The following is an 8,710-nucleotide window of genomic DNA, read 5'->3' as shown; positions in this document are numbered from 1 at the left end:
ATGAACCACCTCTGGGTCCAAATTCTGTCACCAAAGCGCAGTGCAGCTTCGGGAAGCCTGACCCACGGTCTGCACTTGGCTGCAGTTTGGGGGTGGATAGTTTTCATGGACGCAGAGGGGGCCCATGTGGCCCAGGGAGAACAGAACCGGGGGGCCAGAGTGAGTGACTTCTCCAGGCGACCTCAAAGAGCTTCCAGGCGAGGGCAGGTGACCCACTGCCACCGCCCCGTGACGGGGCCTTTCCAAGGCCAATTTGTTTCTCGTGAATTAGTTACTTTTTAAACGTGAAATTTAAATTACATTTTTAAGTGATCCTGGACATTTTCAAACACGTTCACAGTGGGTGGGAACAGCATAAAGAACCTCACACCCAATACCCCACTTCAGGAGCGATCAGTTCATGGACAATTTTGCTTTATTTATAATCCCTCCAGAACTCGGTTCGCTGAAATCGGATTCCAGACCATTCATCGTGCTGTCTGCAGATGCTTCCGTTGGGTATTCCCTTTAAAAGTGCCGGTGATCCGTGTTCATTCCGAGGGGGAAATGTTTTTAATTAAAAAAGAAAGAAACTTCCCCACACCCAGTCATCTGGTGTGGATTTGAACGGAGCCGTGGTGGAGAGGAGTCCCTCGGGGCGGGTTTGGACGTGGGCTTCGCCACCTGCATTTGCACGACCATCGGCTCGGGACTTGGGGCGCCGTCACTGCCGCTGCAGCCCCGCGCCCGGGGCGGCGCACCCCGCCGGGCCTCGGAGCGCTGCCCACGTAGCACAGCGGCGTCGCCCGCGGGAGCACACGCTTCCGCCTGCCTGTGCGGGTTCGGAATCTCAGCGCCCCGCGCCGCCTTACACCGCTCCCCGAAGCTGACCCCGGGGCTGGCTGTTGACTGAGCCACACCATTTGATCAGGGTCACTTTCGCCTTAGCACCTCACACCCTTTGCTCCGGAGGGAAGGGAAGAGGAGGAGGGGAAACTGAGGCCGAGCTGGGGGAAGCCACTGGGATCCCAGCGCCAGTGAGCTAATGGCAGAAGTAGGACCAGGGGCCAGGTTCCAGCCTCAGTTTCCCTTAAAACAGACAGACTGAGAGCGTGGGAAATGCCAACTCTCACGAGAAGCCGCGGGCCCGCCAGGCGGAGGACCAGCCCCTTGGTGCGGGCCGAGGGCAGCTTCTAGGATTCGGGGCCATGTGGTTTCTCCCAAGAGACTTTTGAAAGCGAAGCCCACAGGGACCCCTGAGTGGAGACGGGGTCACAGCGAGGTATCTGGCCAGATGCAAACAACTTCCCTCTCCGTTCCTGTGAACGCTGATAAAGCGCTTCCTTCCTCATTCTCAGGACTGGCTTTCCACCCCTTGCCGCCTCGGTCACCGGTCCCCGGTCCCCCTCTTGTCACACAATCCTCCCACCCTCTGGCCGCCCTCGACTTGACCTCGCCCTAGACTGCCTTCCCGAGGCTCCCGGGGGGCCGCTCGCTCCCCTCCGCTCGGCCGGCCCCTTCTCTTCTTTCTGACACCGATGGGCTTGTGTTTCAGGTCTCCACCCAGCGAGAGGTGGGGGCAGGGGTGGCCAGACGTCCCTTGTCACCTTACTCTGGCAGCCGCGGTGGGCCCTGGGGCCGAGCTGTCTGCGAGGCGGCCTCTCCACCTGGCCAGCTCTGGTTTCCTCTTTTGCACCCTGGGGAGAGAGTCATGTCTGGTCCGCCTCGCGGGGCCGGGGCGGCCGCCGCAGCCTGGCTGAGCGTCTGCCCCGCACCGGCCAGGCGTGGGTCCGATCTCGTCCGAACCTCACGGTGACTCTGTTTCAGAGACGAGGCGGCTTGCCCACGATCGCGGTGGAGGCGGGCGTCCAACCCAGGTGTCGGAGCCCTTTGCCGCCTCTGTCTTCCCAAGGAAGTAGCATCTGTGTGACAGACACACCCGGAACTCCCAGCAACAGAGGCTGCAGACTCTCCAAGCCGAAAACGTCCCCTCCGTCCACACCCCTGCCGCAGCGCTGGGGGTCCCCGCCGTCTTATTTCCCCAGGGGCGAGGGGGTCAGGGGGCAAGGGGGTCAGGGGGCGAGGGGGTGCGGCATCACGTCTATACTTTTACCGGCACTGTCCCACGGTGCCGATGAGGGAAGCAGCAGCCCAGAGGGGTTAAGGGACTTGGGCAGGGGTCGCACGGCTGGTCAGGGACGGCAGGGAGATCCGAAGGCATGCTCATTCATCCTCTCGGTTACTGAGCACCTCCTGTATAGCAGCCTGTGTGTCGAGCGGTGGGTACACAGTGGGGCCCATCGCGGGGCTCCCGGCTGCTCAGGACTTACACCTGCGGGGGCCGGGGAAGGGTAGGCAATGAACTGCTTGGTGCCAGGTGTTTACAGCTGGGCTGAGCCCACCCCCTCGCGCTGTTGACATTGAAATCGCAAACTCTCAGCAGCCGGGTCACCTTGAACTGCCAGAATGGACGAAGCCGCCTGAGCGAGGACGGGTTTCCGAAGCCAGGCCCGGCAGCTGCAGGTCGGTTGGTGTGAATTCCAGTGACCAGCCCCCCCCCCGCCCCCCTCGCTCTCGCTCTCAGGGTGACACCCAGCGGCTGCCACGCCTGTGGGCTGGCAGCAGGGGTGGGGGGAGCTGGGTGCGGCCCTGACTCACCCACCGCCACCCGCAGAGCCGTCTGCACACTTCCCCTCCGGCGGCCTCGTGGGACCACTGGACACCAGGGTGAAAGGAGGGCGAAGCCCAGCCCCGGCCCGAGCCTGGCGCCTGGCCCCCTGCGGCCTGCTCCTTCCTTCCTCAGGGGCTCATTCGAGCACCGCCACCCCGGCAGCTGCTCAGGGCAAGGCTGCCGAAGTCCGGCCCCGAGTGTTTAGAAACCCGTCACCCCTCTCACGACTCCTCGACTGCTCCCCGGGCGGGCGACTCCCGTTTGATTTCCCATCTCTCTTTCCGCCTCCGCCTCCGCCCCGCCTTCTCCTCAACCCCTTGCTGGGGGGGAAGGGACCCACGCCCCCCACCCTGCCGCCTCGCTCCTGCCTGTTGTGGGATGCTTGCCTTTTTCTTCAGCTTCGAAATAACATTCCAGGACTGTCTTCTCCCATTGAAACACATTCGTTTCGCACGCCTCCCTGACACACACGGGAGGGGTTGCTTTTGTGGAAAGTGTCTTCTAGATACCTTCCTCTTGCCAGAGAGGAAGAGGCGCCGTTAACCCTACTTACCTGTCAGCCTCCTGTTAAGGGGGCCTGAGCCCAGCCAACCCGGTTCCCCTCTCTGCAGGCCTGTCTGCTCAGAGCCAGCCACCGCCCAGCCAGACATCCCGCGAGGACAGAGGCGCGGGCCGGGAGTGGGCAGGGGGCGGCCGGTCCACCGACCTCTGAATCTCACAGCCGCGGGCCTGGAGCCTCCGTCCGCAGGTCCCTCCCTGAAGCGTGGAGGAGGCCCGGTGCCCCGCTGGTCGGGTTTCTGCAAGCCCGGACCAAGCCGGCGTTACTGAAAACAGACTCTCCCTCCATGAAAGTGCTCGTTGAGTCACGGTTGGTAAGAACGCACGAGATGAGAGGAGAGAGAGAAGGAGGGAGAGGGAGAGGAGAAGGAGACGAGAGATGAGGGGAGAGGCGGCCAGAGGGAGCCCAGCGCGAGACGCGGAGCAGGGCCAGGACCAAAGCGGGGACGGCCCCGGGAAGAAGCACGGAGAACCAGACATTTTTAGAGCCGGGAAGACTCTCAGAGCTGACTCTTGATTTCCCAGCCTGGTTCTGGTTTCTATACCGAGGCCACCCTGGCTCCTCCTGGCCGTGCAGCCGAGACGGGATACTAATGCGTCGTGCCTCAGTTTCCTCATCTGCGAAATGAAGGCCACGGTCCTGCCTCGCAGGGTTCTTGGGAGGACTGCGTGAGTTAACACATTAAGCAGGTGCTCAGACCACACCAGCACAGTTGTTACCATTTATCGAGCGTTTGCGCGGCAGGAAGTATGTGATGTGGGACCTAGAAATGCCCCAAACCCCTGGCCCTGTGCGATTAGGGACATGTGTGCGCCAGTCCTCCCTGGGCCGTCTGGCTGATCAGTCGCTATAAACTGCATTCTCCTTTCGCTCGCGAAAGTGCCCCGATTTAGATGACAGGCTTATATCATCACTTTATTTCTGGGGCAGAGGGTGTGTTCATGGGGCCGGGTGGGGCCTGCAGCGGGCTCAGAGCACCTGCCTGCCTGAAGGTGACCTGCAGGTGCAGATGCTGATGGCGGGCTGTGTTTACAGTTTCTGGTGTGCTAAGAAAAGCTCGTAATATTACAGGTTGTTATGTGAAATCATCCTATTGTTCCCATGGACTTTATTCTTCAGATATTTTTTCATAGACTTAATTTTTTCAGTGAATGATCTAATTTCCAAAGTTTAGCAAGCCATTAAAATGTTTCCCAGTTGCCCATAGTCTAGCTGAAGCACACCTGCGGCTTGGGCCGGCAGGTCGTCTGTTTGCAGCCTCTTGACTAGAACAAGTGGCAGTCTCTTGAGGGAGCAAAACAAGTAAACAGACAGTTACCACACAGGAGATAAGGGTGGTGACAGAGGTGAGTCCTAGATGAGTCAGAACCCAGAGGAGGAGCAGCTACCTTAGCTGGCAGGTGGGAATCAGGGAAGGCTTCCTGGAAGAGGAGTCAACTAGGCTGGTGCCTGGGAGCTGAGTGGGAACAGGTTCCAGAGATGATAGAGCCGAGGGCAGGGAATTTCTCCTTGTTGCCTTCCAAGCACTGTGAACAGCTGCACAGGCATCATCTCACTTAAACGGCACACGGACCCTGCGAATCGGGTAGCGTGGTTATTCTTATTTTCCAGAAGAAACCGAGGCACAGAGAGGGTAGGTAACTCATCCAAGGGCACACAGCTAACACGTGCCATGTGACCCAGCGTGCGTGCTTTGCAGCCCTGTCTAGAAAGCTCCATGGAAGAGCAGCGTGGCACACGCAGTGACTTCCAGGCAGTGGAGGACGAGGCTCGCTCACAGGACTGAAGCTTGGGGAGTAGCCAGGACGCGGGGCGAGGGCTCCGACTGCGGGTGGGGAGGCTGGAAGGCGGCAGAGAGGCAATGGGGCCCTGCTCCGCGGCGTGGCTTTTTCTCGAAGACCGGAGGAAACGCTGAGAGAGCTACAGATCTGCATGCCACCTGCTCCTCTCTCCCCGCTCCACTCCCATGTTGTAAAAGAGGAAATTGAGCCCAAGGCACTTCCCCCCCCCCACACCCAGGCTCACAGGGCCCAGCTCTGGGCCCAAAGCGAGACTCGAGACTCGAGACTCCCGTCAGGACAGGGCCCCACCCCAGGGAGCGACGGGTGAGACAGAAAGAAGGCCCAGAATGGTGGCTTTCAAGACTTTATGCAGAAGATTAAAGAGTTATCTGAGCGAGAGAAGTTAATCTGCCGGATCCCTGCCCGTCGCACGCCCTGGGTGGACCTGGGCTATTCTTTGGGCCTCGCCCTCCCCACCCACCAGCCTCTTGGGAAGGGAGAGCAGCTGAGATGACTGTTCCTTAGGAACCCTGGGCCCGGGCTGCCACGGCCCAGCAACTGCGGAAAGGGGCCCGTCGTCGGACAGGCTGGAGCCAGCCCTCTGAAGCCACCACAGTGGTAAATCCAGCCCAGCCCGTGGGAACCACAGCAGGCAGCCGGGTCTGCGAGAGGCCTGCTGGGCGGGGCGATGAGCCCTTCGGAGACAATTGCTATCTCTGCTGCTGATTGATGAAGGCGCAGCTGCGAGGGCCACCCAGCCAAGCACGTCTTGTCCCAGCTCGTTTGCAGGGCGGGGTGGGCCCACTGCATTGCTCTGCAGCGCCGGCCGGTGGGCCCGGGCTCCTGTGCATGGACGACGTCAAGCCACTTGGTTGGCCCAGGCGGTTAGAGAGCCAGCCGCACAGTGTAACTGCAAGACGCCGGCCGTGCCGACCTCACGCCAGGCGCTGTGCGAGGAGCCGCGGGCGGGCCACGTCCCAGAGCTCCTGGCACTCAGAGCCAGTGCAAAGGGGCGGGGCAAAGGCAACGGACAGGTGGTGACATTGCTTCAGAGACGGCGGCGATGGCGCCAGACCAGCACTTTGCAACCTTGGTGCCGCTGACGCTCTGGGCTGGGCGACTCTCAGTGGTGAGGGGCTGTCGACGGTGGCGAGGTGTTTCGTGGCAGCTGTGGCCTCTACGCATGAGATGGCAGCAGCTACCCCTCAGATCTGACAATCGAAATCACCTGCAGCCATTGCCCAGGACATTGCAAAGTCGCCCCATCTGGCTGGAAACCTCTGCTCTAGGCCAGAGCTATTCGATGAAAATACGATGCAGGCCGCGTGCGTAATTTAAAATTTTCTAGGACATTAAAAAGAGATGCAGATGAAATAAATTTTACAATATTTTTTTTATTTTTTCCAGTATGCCTATTATCATTTCCACATCTACTTAATACAAAAAGTTATCAAAGAGATATTCTTGCTTCGTTTTATTCTTACTCGGTCTTCAGAATCCGGTGTGCATTTTATACTCACTTCAGATAGCCCAGCTCGAGGCCTCCCATCACTGGGGACTGAGCGGAGAATTTAAGCGGACTCGGCTCCGGTTCCGGTTCCGGTTCCGGGCAGCCGGGAGCACCAGTATCACCTGGGCACAGTCAGAATGCGGGCCGGGCCCCTCTCAGAACTGCTGGTTCAGAATCCGGTGCCGTTAAAGCTGGACAAGCGCTGGGCCGGGAAGTCACAGTGCCCACGTGCCAGGGTCTCGGGGGTGACCGAGTCCCAGGAAGTGGAATCCTAGTCCTGACCCCTCCCCTCTCACCCGTCCTTCCTCAGGAAGGCTCCCGCGTAGGTCTGGCTCCTGGAGCTGCCCAGCCCCCACCCCCGCCCACCCAGAACCCCTCTTCATTTCTAGTTCCAATACATCCGAATTAGAGGTGCTAGCTCAAGACCCCGAGGCAGTCTTCACCTGGCCTCACTTCCTGTCCCTTTCTGAGGCCCCTTGTGTCAGAGGAAGGTGCCCTGACAGCCCAGCCACAGAGTGGGGAGTCACAGTAAAGCCACGTGAGAGTGAGCGCGGCCTGCAGGGGGGGGTCAAGGGCTCGGAGGCACGAGCAGGAGCAAAGGGAGCCCCCCCCTTCCCTGCGCCTTGGCTTCCCAGGGAACGGCCAGGGTGCTGCACTGGGGTCCGCGCTGTGGGTTCTCTGGGTGACGGTCACATCCCCGAGGGAAAAGCAGGTCACAGCCGTGATTAGGAAATATCGCCCTGGACCAGCGGGGGCTTTAAAAAGAGGCCAAAATAAAAGAAAAAGAGAAGGAGGGGAGAAGAAGCCAGGCCTGCCGGGGAGAAGCCAGGCCTGCCGGGGAGGGCTGGGTCTACTGCGTGCGTGATTTGTCGTGGGCGTTTGACTCCTCTTCCTCTTTGTCTTCCTCCATCTCCTCCATCTCATACCCACTTTCCGGACAAGGAGAGTGAGGCCCAGACTTCGAAGCAGAGGGCCCCGGGCAGGCGCGCCACTTCCCCGCCTAGTGACCTTGGGCCGGTCGCTGAATTCCGCCGGGCCTCAGCTGCTTCGTCCGCAAGATGGGGAACGCGTGGGTGACGACTTTGCAGAGCTGTCAGGGGAGGTGACACATGCGGTGCCCGGCGCCCGTCTCCCATCCACGCCCAGGCGGTGAGTGGCAGGATCGCTTCTCGGGGAGTCTCTGGAGGCCACACAGCTAGAGAAGAGCGGGAGTTTCGACTCGGATTTGCCAAGTCCAGGGCACACAGGTCTCGCGGGACAGGCTGACTCGCTGAGGAACCAGGCGAGTGGACTCTGAGCGACGAGCCGCCCCCCTCCCGGCCCCCGCCCCCGCGTCCCGGAGGCGGACGTCCACTGGGAGGGAGTGGACACCCAGCGTTTCTGCCTGCCCAGAAACCATTGCTTTTTATTTTGGAATCAGCATTTATTTTTCTCGATCTGTGAGATATTTTTGTGGACAAAAATTTCTTTCAGGTGGGTTCCCCTGGGAGCAAAGGTCATATTGATGAAGGTGAGCATCATACAAAGGAATAAAGTCCCCACCGTAATCCAAAAACATCGCCTATGGGTGACGGGCCTACGAAGGCACTGTTGAGAAACATGGAAGGACAGACCCCTGACTCTATCTCTTGGGCACCTGGATACAGCTGTGCCCGAAGCCCTCATGTGGATAGGTTTCACCTCTAGCTGATTCGAATCTAGTTTCTGACCCTTCCAATTGGCTTGTCCGATGCTATGGCTCACATCATACCTGACTGACTCAACGACGTAGAGACTAAACAGGAAAAAGGCAAAACAAATAAAACAGAAACTTTCTCTTTCTTGCTCTCTTTCATCTTTTATATATGTGGTACCTCGGTTAATAGTTGCTAGATGAGTGTATAATCATGTTCAAGAAAGTCCCTCCCCATTATCACTTATTAATATCCTAGTTACGTGCATAAACATGATTCTTCATGTAAAGACCGGAGTCGTCTACTTGAAACCTGGGTCGGTTTCATGAAAACATACCAAGCTCCAACTCTGGTGCCCCTCTGAGAAAACCAGAGTTACTGGAAGCTAATTAAGAATGTATATTTTTCTATTCACAGTTGGAAATCTCTCTTGCCCGTTGCACTCCTCCGAAGCAAGAAGCATTCGGCAAATGTTGACTGTCTCCTTCCGAGCGCCACTCTCCTAACCTCCTAACTTGCCTTAATCGGAATAATCAA

This window comes from Rousettus aegyptiacus, unplaced genomic scaffold (genome assembly GCF_014176215.1).
Source record: "Rousettus aegyptiacus isolate mRouAeg1 unplaced genomic scaffold, mRouAeg1.p scaffold_m13_p_4, whole genome shotgun sequence".
In the NCBI taxonomy this organism is placed as follows: domain Eukaryota; kingdom Metazoa; phylum Chordata; class Mammalia; order Chiroptera; family Pteropodidae; genus Rousettus; species Rousettus aegyptiacus.
Note: the sequence above shows the minus strand (reverse complement) of the source record.